Below are 18,664 nucleotides of genomic sequence, written 5' to 3'. Positions count from 1 at the left end.
GCGACACTTCTCAGCCTGCAGAGGCCAGAAAGGGCCAGCCTCGGGGTTGCCCTGCTCTCGACAAGGCTGATGGCGCTCCAGAAGGCGGGCTGCTCAGTGTCCCTGCCCTGGCTTCCAGCCCACGTAGGGATACCGGGCAACGAGGAAGCTGATGCACTGGCAAAGCGTGCCCACCACTGCGTGGTCCCGCCGAGCCTGGCAGTGACAGCCAGTGATTTCACAAGCCACAGGCTTCGGCGCCATCTGCTGGCCTGCCATCCGGACAAGCGGATGTCCTTGGGCCGCCCTCCGCGGTCACTTCCACAGCGCGGCCTCGCACGCAGGGGACCTCCCTCTTTCTGCGATTGAGGATTGGCTGCTGTTGGACGGGTGCTCGCCGCCACCGGCACGGCCTCATCGCCTCTCCAGCCTGTGCCTCCTGTGGGGAGCCCGAGACCCTGGAGCACCTCCTGCTCTTACCTACAGCAGCGTGACCGTCTCCTGCAGGAGTTCCGACGCCTGGGGCTTCCTTCTGCACGGCAGGAAGACATCCTCTTCCCTGGTCGTAGCGAGCTACCAGCCCTCCTAAGTGTCGTCGAGTACCTCGACTCGTCGGGGTTCTCGGCGAGACTCTAGGATTTTCTGCGAAGACGGATAGCCTCACGGCTATCCAAACCACTCGAGGCTACTCGACCTGCCCCAACCACCTGGCTCCTGCTGGATCACCGCCCCCTAGCCTTTCACCAGATCACCACACCTACCGGACCCACTCGGCCTTTCCTGCCGGACTGCTCAGCCGCTGCCTAGGCGGCACTTTAACCCTCTACTCTCCTATCTCCTTTGCTCCCACTATCCCCCCCACCTGTTGACGCTGAGCCGTGCTTCCGCAAAGGCTGCAGAAAACAGCGTCAACCTTTCCTTATCCCTTCAAGAATCACTTCTTTCTCTGCGAGAGCTAAAGGAATAGGTTTTCTAGGTCCATCGTGAACTTGTGTTAACAGTTGGTTGTTCTTGACAAACTTAGTATAATAAAGTATATAATTCTCCATTGTGCAGTACATGTCGGCCGATCGCTTTTCGCAGTTGACTTTAAAAGTACGGATGGGCCTTTATAAGAAGCCGCCCCCTTACTGTGCTTCAGCAGTTAATTCTGCTGGATAATTGGTCACGAACTCTTCAGTTGTTTGGCGACGTAATGTCGTGACAATATTCAATTCCTTATTAGTCTTCCGGTGTCTTGCGTTGTCGCTGATCATTTATTTTCGAGTTGAGAAGCACCGGAAAGAGTGTAGGAAAGAGCTGAAGCGTGTCCACCAGTTTGGCAGTGTACACATATGGTCACGGCTAATGTGAAGGGTGTTACGCAATATGGCAATGTCTGCTTTTTCTTTTTCGAAGTTGATCCCAGAGCACCGTTGAAACGTAGCCAAACTATTTCAACCATTGTGGTCTTCCTTAGTCCATCGTCAAGAAAAGGTACTTCCTCTAAAAAGGTTCTGTAACGTTATCTTCGCCACACAACGCACTGTCGTATTACCTCACTCATTTTCGTCCCCTTTGCCCGAAACCTCGTCAATATACAAGTCGGTGTTCCACGTACTCCGTCGTGCAGTTTGCCCATATACGTGTCCTTATACGTGTCCATATACGATTGCTTCCTTGTATATGTAATCGGTTGCTGCTAGTCTTGTCGTATAGGCCTTGCCAAAGGTGCCCGTGAAGTGACATTTGGCATTTGTTTCTTCGGCTTTTAGTGGACCTTTGAACTTGTCTGCTAATATTATTCACGGAACGAAGCATTCGCGCAGTTACCTTCCCAATATTCAAGTAAATGCCGAACCTGTCATCTTCAATGCCTCGTCTTGAGATCCTTTTCGGCGTCTAACACGCGATTCATCTCCTTTTGTCCTTTCATTATCCGGCATTTTGGAACGGCTTTTCCTTGGTAAGCTTCAACTTGCATCCCTTCCACAAAATTGTTCACTACGAAATCTTTTTTACGGTGCCTCCTGGTTATATCTGCTAGTTTTCACTACCGCTGACGTGTTCCCATAGTTCTCCTACAGAGCAATCCTTGATTTTTTTTTCAGTCTGCGTTCCACTTGTGCTTCAAGCATTTTCTTTTTCCTATGCAGCATGATTGTACGAGTGGTCCAGTACTTACTGACGCTCGCAAGTTCTACTTTTGCCAGAATGACGACGGTATGTATCAGAGCTACTGTTTTTTGACAGCACCAGCAATGTCTCCGCTCTCATATAAGAGTACCATGAATGCTGCACTTACATACGCCGTCGGACTTGCATCCGAGAAAGTGTGTTGCTGTTCCGTTTCATATTGTCGATTTATTCCGATTTTCCTGGCTGTGTTCCTCCATATATCCTTCATCCTCGTCTGGAAGGCTGTTGTCCCAAGATGTTTCGGTTATTCATTATTGAATACCGATAGCAGAATACCGTCGGCCCTGTCCCGTTTCATTCCTAAGACTCTAGTCTCGCTTGATCACGTAGGAACGGCGTCTTGATGCACATTAAAATTCTTATCATTGGTTGATGTCTATTTCTTGAGATTCATTGAAGCTCGGCGATTTTTTTGTTCTTGCTTCCTTGTTCATGTATTTTCCCTGGTATTCTTATGATGTTCGAAGCATAACTTCATCAGCGCAAACCTAATTACATTTACTGTCATTGAGAAAGTTCCTTCGAAAATTCGTTATTATTGTTCATACATCTGCACTCAAACTTCCTCCTGCCTGCACCTACACGATCACTACATTGCTGTTTTTTTAGCTACTTTGCCTTTTCTCGCTGCTGTCTTCTCCGTCTTTCATTTCCCCTTGCCCTTCTCCCAGGGCAGGAAAGCAAACCAGAATCTCATCCGGTTTCTCTCTCCCCTCCTGCCTGAAGGTTATCATTCAAAACATCCTTAATCCTGACCACGAAGCATCAAATACTACGCTTACTTTTCTTACTTGTCAGCCTTCTGGCATTTGCTTGATGCGACATAGTATTTAACGTTGATCCTTCCGATCGCGGTCGTTATGCCATTTCAAGCGTGAAACCTCTCGCATCGAACAGCTGTACTTTTCTCTCGGTACTGAATTTGTCCCCAGCTTTCGGGATAGTATTCCAGTTGCTACTACATTGGTTTCCACGTTCACTTGTTCTCCATCCTTCTGAACAGTCCTTGTGCAGGATGTAACTGCATGCTTCAATTCATGCATCGTATCTTTCTCAGGAATTCGGCCAGTATTGGCTATTTTCAACTTTTTCTTGGCGTAATTTTCGTCAGTCTTTCTGTCGTCGAAAACCATAGTGGATTTGTTTCAAACTTATTCTAGACCACATTTGTAAGGAAAAATCCATTCGAGAATGCTTTCCATTTTCCATTGTATCTTCGTTTCGTCTACGGTCTGTACTCCAAGACTTCAGACACGAGCATCACCTGCGCCAGGCGCGACTGCTATTCTACATTCTCTCGCCAGTGGCGTCCTGCTGGTAGACTGGCCATGTCACCTCGCCCTGCACCACTTCTGGTAAGTGTCGCCTACACACGACTCGTTATACGGCTGTCTCTTCCAGTGGTTAACAAATAAGCACTGTGTCGTTCCAGGCTCTGCACTCCCGTTTTCTATTGCGTTCCACGAGGGTACCCAGCGCGCTCCTGCACGACTCTACGGTCTGCGCTCCAAAAGATTTCTTCGGGAACGAGCATCACCTGTGCCAGGAGTGACTGCTATTCTACATTCTCTCGCCAGTGGCGTCCTGCTGGCAGACTGGACTTAGCCTGGCGCGCTTGCACTTCTGGTAAATATCACATTACAGACGACTGTCCTGCGGCTGCGTGCTTTCGAATGACCAACAAACGGTGCTTGTGTCGTTTCAGGTTCCCAGTGTTTGCTCTCGCTTGTGGCGGGAGGGATATGTTACAGCACGATCATTCGCAAGACTCCTGGCCTTACCTCAAGAGCGACTATCTTCAGCCCGATCGTCCTGGCTCAGAGTCCATACAGCACGCTTCCTCATACTCGTGAAGGCGTCGCACGCCTGTCTTGGCGGTGTCCTGCACTGTGTTAACGGCGTGTTCATGTTCTCAAGGACTGCGTGTCGTCGCCGTCCCGCGACCGTCCATCGGATGTGCTCCTACAGTTCTTCGCTGTTCCCTTTTTCCGCAGGCATATATAACAGATTTAGTGTAGCAAGCTTTTCTGCTTTGGAAGAGTGGTACGCTGCTCAACGAATAGATCGTGCTTCTAGAAATCGGGTTAACACGAAGCAGAACAGTAAAAAGGTCTGGTTACATGGACACCACTCAGTCAGTAATAAGGATTGTCGATGTATTAATGAGCCGATCTGTAAATTTTTGGTGGCGAGAGTAATGGACATTCACATTGTGCACTTTCGTAGTAGTACTGTGTGTGTGTGTGTGTGTGTGTGTGTGTGTGTGTGTGTGTGTGTCACGCATTTGGTTTGTGTGTGTGTGTGTGTCACGCATTTGGTTTGTGTGTGTGTGTGTGTGTGTCACGCATTTGGTTTGTGTGTGTGTGTGTGTGTCACGCATTTGGTTTGTGTGTGTGTGTGTGTGTGTCACGCATTTGGTTTGTGTGTGTGTGTGTGTGTGTGTGTGTCACGCATTTGGTTTGTGTGTGTGTGTGTGTGTGTCACGCATTTGGTTTGTGTGTGTGTGTCACGCATTTGGTTTGTGTGTGTGTGTCACGCATTTGGTTTGTGTGTGTGTGTCACGCATTTGGTTTGTGTGTGTGTGTGTGTGTGTGTCACGCATTTGGTTTGTGTGTGTGTGTGTGTGTCACGCATTTGGTTTGTGTGTGTGTGTGTGTGTGTGTCACGCATTTGGTTTGTGCATTTGGGATAAGTCGCCGTACTCCTCTGTTCCTTTTGTTCGGTCGAGAACGTATGGCATGAGCTCCACTGGTATACCCGGCGCACTTCGAATTTTTTATATTTCGGTAGCCTTTCCAGCGTCCCAGTTGATGCTTCATTTTTGCTCTTTCATTCCTGTTGAAAGGTTCCTGGTTTGATGGTTTACTATCGTCTGTGGACATCCGCTTGGTTGCAACGTTCGTTTCTTTGGCTTTGGTTCTTTGGTTGGATTTGTTCAGGCGTCTTTCTCGTGCCAGAAACGAGCTATTCACACATTCTCGGTTCTTCCACGTCGCTCGTCACTGACTAGAAAAGATCAACATACCACTACAAAAGGACACAATGCCAATGAAAGGGAAAGGGGAGGGTGGTTATTCTCGCCAACAAAAATTTCCTGATTTGCTCATGATGATAATGACCTCCATCTTTAAGACTGGTTGGTGGGAAATGTCACCGGCCTCGCTGTTTCTAGCTTCTTTGGTGTCCTTAATTAATGAAGTGCATTTATGGATCTACATGGTCCAACTCATGTATTGCCTGCCGTTTGTTTATCGGACAGTGCTACCCGCTGTCGTCGCTTGTTCACCGCGTATACTGCGCCGTAGTTTGATATATTTATGTGTGCGCAACTATCGCGTACCCTGCAAGGTCGGTAGGAATACTTAAGCGCCATGGTATCCTTGACGCAGCTGTCACGTCGTTGCCCGCTGACTGTAGTTCAGGTTACGCACAGTTGGCCAATTTCGTAATTAAAGCACACCGCGTGAGCGATTCTCAAGCAGCTGCTTCGAAGGTGCTACATGTACTCCCGCTACACCATGTGTAAACATGTCTAGGCAAGTGACGAGCACGCTCAAAGAAATAAGAAAATGTGAGCTTGTATCTTCTGTTAAAACGAATTAAGCTTACCAAAGTTGCCCCCGTACTTGTTTTCTGTACGCTGTGTTAGTCTTTCCATTGCTATCTGAATGCATTTTCTTTCAATAGTGTTCGAATTAGCACGTGCTACCGCTATTGTCCTAATCTCGACATATGGACGCACACATCATTTATTACGAATTACTTTTATTGTTCTCAACCTTACCTCTGCGTTGATTGATAACTAAATAAAAGGTAGGCACTGTCCTTGGTAAATAGTTACGTGTGCCGCATTACTCCGCCTTTTATTTTTTGCTGCTTTAATCCGCTGTGATGAAAAAATTCCAGCAACCACGCATGTGCGATTGTGCTCAGTCGAAAGCATTTTCTTTAACCACGAACATGCGCACAGCGCAGTTGAGCCATTCTGAAGGAAGTCTCTTTTCTATCTTGAGTTACACGACATTCCTGCAAATGCGCCACACAATACTCGCAATCAGTTTAAGATACGACCAGTGAGGAGACTTGGACGTCTTGACATGCGTCCGACGTGTGCTTAATGACTGTGGTGTTCACCTGCTAAGCACGAGGTCGCCGGTTCGAAACCCCGCGGCCACGGCGGGCGCATTTAGATGGGGGCGAAATGCAAAAACCACCACGTGGTCCAAATTTCCGGATTCCCCCACTGAGGCGTGCGTCATCAGATCGTGGTTTTTGCACGTAAAACCTCATGTTTGTTAGTATGCGTCACCTTGGAGGCCTTTTTTGTCTGTCGCAGTTGGTGCGTGGACGCAGGGAAACAAAACACACCCACACAGCACTCAGTGGTTCACAATAAGACAGCGATGCACGAAATAACTGCACATTGAGAGGTCATGATGCTGGAGGATGTGACATATTACAAATAGATCGTCGTCTCGTAATGTTTCAGTACCTTCGGTGCGTTTCGCATCCAACTGGGCAAGTTTGGATAATTGCTTGCTGAAATAATTGCGTTTACTCGTTCTCCATTCTTTCGATCCCCCAGCGAAGGTGCTGTACAACGCTTGTTCATTTAAGATAGGTTTTACAGCTTCAAGCTATGTGAACATTAATGCAGGCAAAGAAATGTTATTTCGCCTTGACTTACGATGTTATTTTCGATTTATTGTTCTAAGAAAACTGTTGTACGTTTTAGTTCCATACGTTGAAGTATCGTGAAGCTGAGAAATCTGTGCTTACATAAATCCTGGTATGCATTTGATATGTATTCCTGTACAAATACATAAATGTATGTTTGTATGTTAATGCACTGCATATGCTGCTGCTTGCAACATCATGAAATCGTCAAGTAGCCTTGAATCGCTTTTATTTCGTCTACTGTAGTCGTGTTTTGCGATGTTTGTGCTGAGCATGCATTGCAATAAACTGCACGTTGCCCCCCAAGTATTCTGTCAAATAAAACTTCTTATTCCTGTTGTCCGTCTCACTAACTCAATGTAGTGCAAAGACTGTGCCGTGCCAGCCAACCGTAATGGCGCATTCGCTGTCTGCAACTATCGAGACACCGACTCAATGGGAGCATCAGTGCGAGTCAGTATAGGAAGAACGGCTTTCTATAGACCTTGTTCTCCACTTTTTCATTGCGTTGCTAGCAAACACAGGGTGCTAGCGTTTCAGGACACTAGCTTTCTTTTTTTTCTCTATTCCGCATGTTAAAGTGGCGCAAGTGATAGAGATCGAGACGTTGGTAATGCGCACGCCTTTCATGGGCGGCAATTAAGCCAGTGTCACTATAGCTGTCCGAAGCAGTTCATCCTCCGAATGGCTGTGGGGTTCCGCATCTCGGCTCCAGGTAAAGGGTTCGATCGCGGCCGTGGCGGTAGCATTCCGATACGGCCGAAATGAGAGGTGGGAAGGGGGGGGGGGGGCGTGTGTACTTAGCTTTAGATGCGCCTGAAGGAACCCCAGGCAGACAAAATTAGCCTGGAGCCTCGCTGCTACGGCGTCTCTCTTAATCAGCTAATGTAATTCAGGAACGCAACTGAACGCCTAGAATTTCAGTTTTTTTTTTTTGCTCGTGCAGAAACGGTGCGGCAGGCGACTGCGTGTACAAACGACTTGAAAGAAGTCGAGACGCGCGCTCATGAGTTGCAAGTCATGCTCGCTGCTGGAGCCCAACGCGAACGCGGTCCCGGAACCGCGAAGGTTCCGTCGGCGGCTTGTAATATCGATAAAACCACAACGACAGCTTCAACGCCATTGCTATCTAAGAACACAGTGGAAGCATTTGGAAGCTTCTAGAACATTCCGAGTCCGGCAACTGTATGCGCAGGCTACTCTACTTGAAGTAGACCGCCTTTATCTCAGCCCACTCCAGCATGGCCTGCTGAAGGTCTGGCTTCGAGCTGCGCAAGGCATTCTCACACTGCTCCTCGCTAGATATTAATTGCTTGAGGAAAGGGGGTGATTAGGCCACCCCCACATGATGTGGTTTAAGTCTGCTTTGGGAGAGACACTGAATTTACAAGAGGGAGAAAGGTAAATGGAGGTATGAATGCGGTGGAGGAGGTAAGGGGAGGTAAGGGGAAAGGGGAGGGAAAGGTCCGAGTCTGCAGTTGTCGCCACATAACACCTACGCGAGGATTTTCCCATGAGTGGCGGACAGGTTAAAAGGTCTAATCGGTAGTGTGCGCAGATGTCGTGGTAGGTAATAAGTCCATCCCGCGCTGTAAACGGCACCGCCTCCGTGGCGAGGTCAGACACATCTGATGCCTGAGCCCGGACTGTAAATCCTCGGGCACTGTCGTGAGCCGCCTCGTTTCTGGCAAGGCCCGCATGCGCGGGAGTCCAGATTAATGCCACAGTTTGTTGGAAAGGATGCGCCAAGGTGAGGGAAAAGGCTAGCTTAGAGACCCTGCCCGCTCCGAAGTTATGTATGGCTGCTTTGGACACGCTGGCCGTGAGAGTTAATGACTGATATTGCGTAATGATTTCTGTTCAATTTTATTGCTAGACCAGGCTTCTTGACCCCAAAAGTGGGTGGCCTCCTCAGTCCAGATAGCCATGGCTCACTGCCGCCGCCCGAGCCCTGTTCACCAACCGTAGCTGGTTGTCAGGGTCTTGCGTCACCAGCAGAGCCTCCCATTAGCCTTCCGATTCTTCCTCTGAATCCGCATCTTCCTGCATTTATGCGTGGTGGTGATGATGACGGTGGTACATCTCGGTTATTCCTGCACCTTAGCACCATGTGGCGTAAGGTGTCCGGCGTGCAGAAGTTGCAGACTCGCCCGTAGGTGCCCGGATACGTGGCGTGCAGCAGTGTTCCATGCTGGTAGGTTCCAGCCTGTAGTCTTCTCCAGGTTACCGCTTGTTCCCTACTCATCTTATGCGTGGGCAGGTAGCGATGCCTCTGCTTCCTGGGGTGCGCCAAGATATTCGAGCACTTCTTAGATATCCGTTCATCATCCTCGTCACAGTCGTTGGTTCGTGTTTTCTGAGTGTCTGAGATGGCTCGGCGTGCATGATCTCGAGCCGCGGCGTGCACCGCCTGGTTCCCCGCGAGAGACTCGTGTCCCGGCGTCCAGAGGATTTGTGCTGCTTCTATTTCGTCGTTTAAGACCTGAAGTGCTGCCTTTCCGATCCTTCCGTTCACATCCCTATTGCAAAAACCAGCGCCACTTGGACCCAGTGCGCCGGATTATGGGCCCAGTGCAGCGCGCTGGACGCTGGGGCGCTGGGAAGGCGCGGCGTACTGGGAGGCACTGGCTACTCGTGCGAAAAACAGCTCTAGCGCGGTAAATATGCGGTGCCTGGACACCGTATATATTTTTTTGAATGGTGTGGCACTTCCAAGCATACTGCTGAATACGGACAGCCACTTTTTATTTCTGGTACAGGCGTGAGCTTTAGTTGCTTGGCGATAGCGCATCAACCATGTCTGTACGAGACGTAGCTCTGCGAAACAAACTGCTTCTCGGTTTTGACATGGCAAATTATCCGCGAATTTCCGTGTGACGGCATGGCGTAGTGGTAAAGCGACGGGCTTGGGATACGTAGGAAAGGGCGTTCGAATCCTTGTCGGAGCAATTTTATTTTTACGTTTTTTTCTTCTTTTTTATTGCACTAAAGCGCTCTTCCTTGCTTTCTGTATTCAAAAAAATATATACGGTGCCCAGGCACCGCATATTTAACGCGCTAGAGCTGTTTTTCGCACGAGTAGCCAGTGCCTCCCAGAAAGCCGCGCCTTCCCAGCGTCTTCCCAGCGTCCAGCGCGCTGCACTGGGCCCATAATCCGGCGCACTGGGTCCCAGTGGCGCTGGTTTTTGCAATAGGGATACCTTCTGCATGCTTCTTGCGAGTCCGTCACCACGGTAACCAGGGTCTTGCACATTGCGATGGCCAGGGCTATGCCCAGCTCTACGGCTGTGCTCGTGTCCTTGGTAACTATGGATGTGGCTGTAAGTAGTTCGCCCTTCTCGTCAAACACGCTGACTGGAAATCGGTCTTAAAGTTTTATTTTTTATTATTATTAGCTGTGTGTGTGTGTGTATAGGAGAGTTTAATATGATGGGTGATGCTTGCTACTCATTCTCGCTTATATTTATTTTTGCAGTCTGCACTCTAGTTATTACTACCCAAAGCATACGCTTAATCAGTACCACCTAGTCACTGATTTGACAACTTCCAGTTATCAACTTCGTCTGAACGTATATTCCTCAAAATTTCTTTTCATATTCTTGACCTGTTCTACCGCCCCGTTCTTGGCCGAGGCCCCAAACTTGGTTGCACCATTACGCTAAACAACAGCCAACCATTCGCAATAAGCTTTAGCGTGAAAGGGACAACACAAGAAGGTCTTGTCCTGTCTTGTTCTTGCCTTGTGTTGTCCTCTGAGCGCTAAAGTTTATTAGGAAAACGCACCATCTAATCCGTCCACGCATTCTGCTGACCAACCAACGAACCAACTTGGCCTTGTGGTTGCTGTTGTGCCCTCGACACGTATGGCTCACACCCACGAGGAGGATTGGCCGTGGCTCTTATTATTGTTCCTCTGCAACAAGTGGCACATACCCAAATTGGGGGACAGTTCAAGAATTGGGCGGTTTGCACAACATGGGTGACAGTTCAGAAGAAATGATTATTCATCTACTTTTTGATTCACTTAGCATGATGACTGTTTCACTTTGAACACCGTGGCAGATGGGTTCAACGTTTAATTCAACTTTTACTTCAATTTCATGTACCGTTGATTTGAAAGGTTAGACACGACGTCATTGACTCGGCAATTTTTGTTGCCCAAAGCTATATCTTTACAATTTGGAAAGTCCGCAGCTCCACACCTAGACATTTCCGCATGTTTGCATATGCACGTGCGGTTTCTGAGACGAGGAAGACGCAGAAGAAGACAGCACGTGCTGGTGTCCGGTCGGCCCACCGTTCCACAGGACACGCCAGCCAGTGAGCCCGCCTCGTCGAAGCGGCCGCGGAAGCACCAGCCAGGTGCGTTTCCATTTGCTTTTTCTACTGCGACAGCAGTCGTGCGGTGCGTATTCAGTTTGCGACGTCCTGCCTGCACGTTAAAACCAGCTATGCCACCACGCAAGTGACTACGAGCTATGACTCTTGCAATTGTCCCATGGCCCTCTATCCCCAGCGGTTGCCGAGCACGTGACCAATACGGTGGTCAGACCTGCGACTCTGCGAGGGTGCTAAGAATCCCTGGATCCGGACAGGTCACCGCTGGAAGCTGGACCTAGTCAACGTTTAACACGCGAACCCTCTCGAGTGAGGCTAGCTAGCAGGACTCTTTGAGGAACTATCAGGCATAGCGTGGGATTTTATTGGCTTTAGTGAGGTTTTTATTGGCCTTAGTGAGGTTAGAAGAACTGGTGAGGCTTAACAGTGCTAACGAGAGCGCTCTCTGATGCAGAGGCCTTCCAGATAAGAGAATACGGGGTGGGATTCCTAATCCATGACATAGCGAGCAACATTAATGAATTCTACAACGTTAACAAGAGGGTAGCGGTCGTCACAATAAAATTAAGTAGGAGATAAATATTAAAGGCAGGAGAAGCCTACGCTCCAGCAATGATAATGAAGAAATAGATCAGTTTTATTAATTAGCAATGAGAAAGGTTCAAACTTAGTATACGGTAGTCATGGGCGACTTCAGTGGAAAAGTGGAGGAAAAGCAGGCTGAGGGCAGAAGCAATTTGTAACTACCGCATTGATTCTGGAAATAGTAGGGGAGAGATTTTGGTAGAATTCCCAGGAAGCAGTAGACTGAATAATTACCTTTTTCAGGAAGCGCAGTAGCAGGAAGTGGAGCTGGGAAAACCCAAACTGATAAGCGAATGAAATGTCACTCTGCCGATCACAGCATAGCTGGATGTAGTATTGTTAGGTAGGGTAAAGGGTAGTGATCATAGGTTAGCGAAGTCTAGGATTGCTCTCAATTTGAAAAGAGGAAGAGCTAAGTTGATCAAGAAACAGGCCAACCTAGACGCAATAAGGGATAAAGCAGGCGAATTCAGACTTGTTCTCGCAAACAAATGTGCAGCTTTAAAACAGGAACATGAACATAACAAAGATGTAATGAATGAAACCGTAACTAAGCTGATTTCAGAAGCAACAATTGAGGTGGGAGATCAGAGCAACAACTTGGTTATTATCATCTTCAACCCATTTTTATGCCCCCCTGCAGGATGAAGGCCCCTCCCACCGATCTCCGATTATCACTGTCTTGTGCTAGCTGAATCTAACTTGCGTCTGCAAATTTCCTCATTTCATCGCCTCACCTAATTTTCTGCTGTCCCCGACTGCGCTTAGCTTTCTTTAGCACCCATTTTATAACTCTTGTAGTCCACCTATTATTTGCCCTGCACATTAACACGGCCTGCCCAGCGCCATTCCTTTAATGTCACCTGTAATATCGCCTATCGCTGTTTGCTCTTTCACATGGTTGCCTTCCTGTCTCTTAACATTTTTTGTTCAATTACTCTTTGCCCGTTCCCTGTTCTCAATCTTCTTTGTGAACCTCCAAGTTTCTGCCCCATATTTTAGCACCAGTTGAATGCAATCATTTTACCCTTTTCAACAGCAGTGGTAAGCTCCCAGTCAGGGTTTGGTAATACCTGCCGTATGCGCTCTAACGCATTTTTTTTATTCTTCTGTAAAGTTCATATTCATGATCAGGGTCCCCTGTGAGTAATTAGACAAACATACTCCTGCGCCTACTCTAGAGGCTGACTGGCGATCATGAATTCTTGCTTCCTTGCCAGGCTACTGAACATTACCTTTGCCTTCTGCATATTAGTCTTCAACCCTGCTCTTACACTTTATCGGTTAAGGTCTTCAATCATTTTTTTTTTGCGATTCATCCCCAGTATTCGATGATCGCCAGTGAGCTTCTACAGTGTGTGCAGGAGTTCATTAATCTAAGTCATTTACTCACAGTAGACGCTTATCATGAGAAAGATTACATTACATTCTACCGGTGATAACATATTGTCACGTGGTAGTGACGGCGAAGAAAGAAGCAGTACGGTGGAATACAAAACTAGCTTTTATTGGGCGAACCTGTGCCCACAAAACAGGCTACACTTATAGCACAACGAAACCGGCGAACACAGTCGGCGATCGTCGAAAATCTGATCAGCGGGTCAAGCGCGTCGGCTTTTATAGAGCAGTCGTCGAATGTTCCAGACTAATCGTTCGGACCCGCGTGCCTTCCACAAAGTTCTACACCATTCGCGTCAGGCGATTAAATCAGATAACATAACGTTCGGCGACAACAGCCAGCGGATAGAAGCATCGATACCTTTCCAGAAACTTCGGATACATGCAAGCGCGTCCCGCGCTGTGCGATAAGATTTGTTAGGCGGCGAAACCTGGTCGCCCGATAAATATAAATACACGTGTCAATACCCCCCCTCTTAAAAAGCATCGTCCCGATGCTACAAAGAGAGCGAAACGCAAAAGGACACTTATTAAACAGAAGTAACAACACAACGAAAAGAAACAAAGTCCAAAGGTCAGTTACGCGAAGTCCCAAAGTTCGTTAACGCTGGTGGTATGGCTTTAACCGCACAACGTGGACAATTTCAGGTCGTGAGCGGCGCCGCTGTGACAGCGAAATGCCGTCTGGCACGACCTCGTAGTCCAGTGCACCAATACGTCGGATGATCTTGTACGGTCCGAAATAGCGACGCAAAAGCTTCTCGCTCAGTCCTCGTCGACGTATAGGGGTCCAAACCCAAACACGGTCACCGGGCTGGTACTCGACAAAGCGTCGTCGGAGGTTGTAGTGTCGGCTGTCGGTCCTCTGTTGGTTCTTGATCCGCAGGCGGGCGAGCTGTCGGGCTTCTTCGGCGCGCTGGAGATAGCTAGCGACGTCAACATTTTCCTCGTCAGTGACGTGCGGCAGCATGGCGTCGAGCGTCGTCGTCGGATTCCTGCCGTAAACCAGCTTGAACGGCGTGATCTGTGTTGTTTCTTGCACCGCCGTGTTATAAGCGAATGTTACGTACGGCAGGACGGCATCCCAGGTCTTGTGTTCGACGTCGACGTACATCGCTAGCATGTCGGCGAGGGTCTTATTCAGCCGCTCCGTAAGACCATTCGTCTGCGGGTGGTAAGCCGTTGTCCTCCTGTGCATTGTCTGACTGTATTTCAGAATGGCTTGGGTGAGCTCCGCTGTAAAGGCCGTTCCTCGGTCGGTGATGAGGACTTCTGGGGCGCCATGTCGCAGCAGGATGTTTTCGACAAAGAATTTCGCCACTTCGGCTGCGCTACCTTTCGGCAGTGCTTTTGTTTCAGCGAAGCGGGTGAGGTAGTCCGTCGCCACGACGATCCACTTATTTCCGGTTATTGACGTCGGAAAGGGTCCCAGCAAGTCCATCCCGATCTGCTGGAATGGTCGGCAAGGAGGCTCGATTGGCTGTAGTAATCCGGCTGGCCTTGTCGGCGGTGTCTTGCGTCGCTGACAGTCTCGGCATGTTCTGACATAACGGGCGACGTCGGCGGTCAGGCGCGGCCAATAATACTTTTCTTGTATCCTCGATAGTGTCCGGGAAAATCCGAGGTGTCCAGCGGTCGGATCGTCATGTAGGGCCTGCAATACTTCTGGACGAAGTCCTGACGGGACAACAAGAAGGTAATTGGCGCGGACTGGCGAGAAGTTCTTCTTCACGAGTAGACTGTCTTGAAGCGTGAAGGAAGATAATCCGCGCTTAAATGCCCTGGGGACAACGTCGGTGTGCCCTTCCAAATAATCGACGAGGCCTTTAAGTTCCGGGTCCGCTCGTTGTTGTTCGGCGAAGTCTTCCGCGCTTATTATTCCAAGGAAGGCGTCGTCATCCTCGGCATCTTGCGGCGGCGGGTCAATGGGGGCGCGGGATAGGCAATCGGCGTCTGAGTGTTTTCGTCCGGACTTGTATGTTACGGTGATGTCGTATTCTTGTAGTCTGAGGCTCCACCGTGCCAGCCGTCCTGAGGGATCCTTTAAATTCGCTAGCCAACACAAGGCGTGATGGTCGCTGACGACTTTGAATGGCCTGCCATATAGGTAAGGGCGAAATTTCGCTGTAGCCCAAACGATGGCGAGGCATTCCTTTTCGGTTGTAGAATAATTGCCTTCAGATTTTGACAACGACCGGCTAGCGTAAGCTATCACGTGTTCATGTCCATCTTTTCTCTGGACCAGGACGGCGCCGAGGCCTAGGCTACTGGCGTCAGTGTGGATTTCGGTATCGGCGTGATCGTCGAAGTGCGCAAGTACGGGCGGCGACTGCATGCGTCGTTTGAGTTCTTGAAATGCCTCCGCCTGCGGCGTTTCCCACTTGAACTCGACGTCGCATTTAGTTAGCTGCGTCAGCGGCTCAGCGATGCGTGAAAAGTTCTTGACAAATCGCCTGTAGTAGGCACACATGCCAAGAAATCTACGCACTGCCTTCTTGTCGATGGGCTGTGGGAACTTTGCTATAGCAGCTGTCTTCTGCGGGTCGGGGCGGACTCCAGATTTGCTGATGACGTGGCCTAAAAATAGAAGCTCCTCGTAAGCGAAGCGGCACTTTTCCGGCTTCAGAGTAAGTCCTGAAGACCTGATGGCCTCTAGTACTGTTGCCAGCCGCCTAAGGTGAACGTCGAAATTTCCGGCGAAGACGACGACGTCATCCAAGTATACGAGACAGGTCTGCCACTTCAATCCTGCTAAAACCGTGTCCATCACGCGCTGGAACGTTGCAGGCGCCGAGCACAGTCCGAATGGCATAACCTTGAACTCGTAGAGGCCGTCTGGGGTGATGAAGGCGGTCTTTTCGCGATCTCTTTCGTCGACTTCTATTTGCCAATAGCCAGACTTTAGGTCCATGGACGAGAAGTATTTAGCGTTGCAGAGCCGATCTAATGCGTCGTCTATCCGTGGGAGGGGGTATACGTCCTTCTTCGTGATCTTGTTCAGACGACGATAATCGACGCAGAAACGTAGGGTTCCGTCCTTTTTCTTTACCAGAACAACAGGGGATGCCCACGGGCTTTTCGACGGCTGGATGATGTCGTCGCGCAGCATTTCGTCGACTTGTTCTCTTATAGCTTCACGTTCTCGCGCCGAAACTCGGTAAGGGCTCTGACGGAGTGGGCGAGCGCATTCCTCGGTGATTATGCGATGCTTGGCGACTGGTGTTTGTCGAATCCGCGATGAGGTCGAAAAGCAGCCTTTGTATCGTCGGAGCAGACTTCTGAGCTGCTGTTGCTTAATCATAGGGAGATTTGGATTAATGTCGTAGTCTGGTTCGGGAGCCATGGTCGTCGGGGTAAATGCGGCGGAATCCGAGAGGACAAACGCATTACTTGTTTCCAGAATTTCCTCGATGTACGCGATCGTCGTGCCCTTGTTGATGTGCTTGAACTCCTGGCTGAAGTTTGTCAGCAACACTTCAGTTTTCCCTCCATGCAGTCGAGCGATCCCTCTTGCGACGCAAATTTCATGGTCTAGCAGTAGACGTTGGTCGCCTTCAATGACGCCTTCTACGTCAGCGGGTGTTTCGGTGCTGACCGAAATAACGATGCTGCAGCGAGGCGGGACGCTCACTTGATCTTCGAGCACACTCAAGGCGTGGTGACTACGAGGGCTCTCCGGCGGCATTGCTTTATCTTCCGACAGCGTTACTGACTTCGACTTCAGGTTGATGATTGCGCCGTGTTGGTCCAGGAAGTCCATACCGAGAATGACGTCTCGTGAACACTGTTGGAGGATAACGAAGGTGGCAGGGTAAGTCCGGTCATGAATGGTTATTCTTGCCGTGCAGATCCCAGTCGGCGTGATGAGGTGTCCTCCAGCGGTGCGAATCTGAGGGCCTTCCCATGCGGTCTTAACCTTCTTCAACTGGGCGGCGATGTGTCCACTCATTACGGAGTAATCGGCCCCTGTGTCGACTAAGGCAGTGACTGCGTGGCCGTCGAGAAGCACGTCGAGGTCGGTTGTTCTTTGTCTGGCATTGCAGTTAGGTCTTGGCGTTGGATGGTCTTGGCGTCGTTGGTCTTGGCGTCGGCGTAGCTACACCGACGAAAGACGACGAAGTCGTCTTTCGTCGGTGTAGTTTTGCCTTCCAGACTTCGTCGGGACGGCGGCGTGTCGTTATGTCGTCGAGATGGTGTCTTCGTCGTCTTCGTCGGCGGCGGAGGATCTTCGTCAGTTCGACGAACAGCAACCGCACCTCCATCGGTTGCTGCTTTTAGTTTTCCGGGTATGGGCTCGCAGAGCGGCCCCGGGCTGGGCCAGTGTATGGACGGCGCTGCGGTGACAGGTAGCGGCCTGGTGACGGCGAACGGGACGGTCGTCGAGAGTTCCACTGAGTGGCGGCTAGGTAATCGGCAATGTCACGTGGGCGCTCCCCAAGCTGTGGACGCGGCGCGTTGACGGCGAACCCTCTCAGTCCCATGTCGCGGTATGGGCATCGGCGGTACACATGGCCGGCTTCTCCGCAGTGATAGCAGAGCGGGCGGTGGTCGGGGGCTCGCCAAATGTCCGTCTTCCTCGTATAGGTGCGCTGGGCGACGGGTGGGCGCGCTGGCGGCGGCGGCGGTGGACGACGGAATTGCGGTGTTGCAGGACCTTGGCGCGGTCGCGCAGGGGGGCCTTGACGGCGGGCGACGGCGGCGGCGTAGGTCATTGCTTCTGGCTGCGGTGGTTCTGGTTGCACCTCAGGAGCTCCAAGGGATCGGTGCACCTCTTCCTTCACGATGTCGGCGATAGATGCCACTTGAGGCTGCGACGAAGGCAGGACCTTGCGCAGTTCTTCTCGCACAATGGCTCTGATGGTCTCTTGAAGGTCGTCCGAACGTAGTCCTTGGATGGCATACTGCGGCGTGTGCCCCTGGCGGTTATATTGCCGGGTGCGCATCTCCAGAGTTTTCTCGATCGTCGACGCCTCTGCAGAAAACTCAGCCACAGTCTTCGGTGGGTTACGAATAAGTCCGGCGAAAAGGTCTTGCTTGACGCCGCGCATCAGGAAGCGAACTTTTTTCTCTTCCGACATTTCCGGGTCGGCGTGCCGGAAAAGACGGGCCATCTCCTCCGTGAAGATTGCGATCGTCTCGTTTGGCAGCTGCACTCTGGTTTCTAGTAGAGCTTGGGCTCGCTCTTTTCGCACGACGCTTGTAAACGTGTGCAAGAAGCCGCTTCGGAAAAGGTCCCACGTCGTTAAGGTGGCTTCCCGATTCTCGAACCACGTCCTGGCGGCGTCTTCCAATGCGAAATAGACATGCCGCAGCTTGTCGTCGCTGTCCCAACTGTTAAACTTAGCGACCCGCTCATACGTTTCGAGCCAGGTTTCCGGGTCCTCGAATGTTGATCCGCGGAACGTCGGAGGTTCCCTGGGCTGCTGCAGCACGATGGGGGATGCTGGGGCTGCCATTGGGGTTGCCTTGTCCACAATCTTCTTGGTCTTCTCAGGTAGAAGTCCGTGCT

At 50.3% G+C, this 18,664-nt stretch overlaps 1 protein-coding gene and 1 long non-coding RNA gene across 2 annotated transcripts in view; both read left to right on the top strand.

Annotated features, from left to right (window-relative positions):
• On the top strand, positions 1-7,172 carry LOC135914444 (uncharacterized). The gene is made up of 3 exons (XR_011515054.1): positions 1-3,512; positions 3,590-3,783; positions 3,863-7,172. It is a non-coding gene; the product is annotated as an uncharacterized lncRNA (long non-coding RNA).
• Positions 7,173-11,066: 3,894 nt separating this feature from the next.
• The window catches only part of LOC135914443 (sodium- and chloride-dependent glycine transporter 2-like), a 44,108-nt gene continuing 36,510 nt past the window's right edge, over positions 11,067-18,664 (top strand). The window contains exon 1 of the mRNA XM_065447302.2: positions 11,067-11,196. The gene's annotated coding sequence lies outside the window, so the exon portion shown is untranslated. The remainder of the gene's footprint in view (positions 11,197-18,664) is intronic.

Source organism: Dermacentor albipictus, chromosome 6, assembly GCF_038994185.2.
Source record: "Dermacentor albipictus isolate Rhodes 1998 colony chromosome 6, USDA_Dalb.pri_finalv2, whole genome shotgun sequence".
NCBI classification, from domain to species: Eukaryota; Metazoa; Arthropoda; class Arachnida; order Ixodida; family Ixodidae; genus Dermacentor; species Dermacentor albipictus.
Note: the sequence above shows the minus strand (reverse complement) of the source record. Positions and strands in the feature narration are given on the sequence as shown.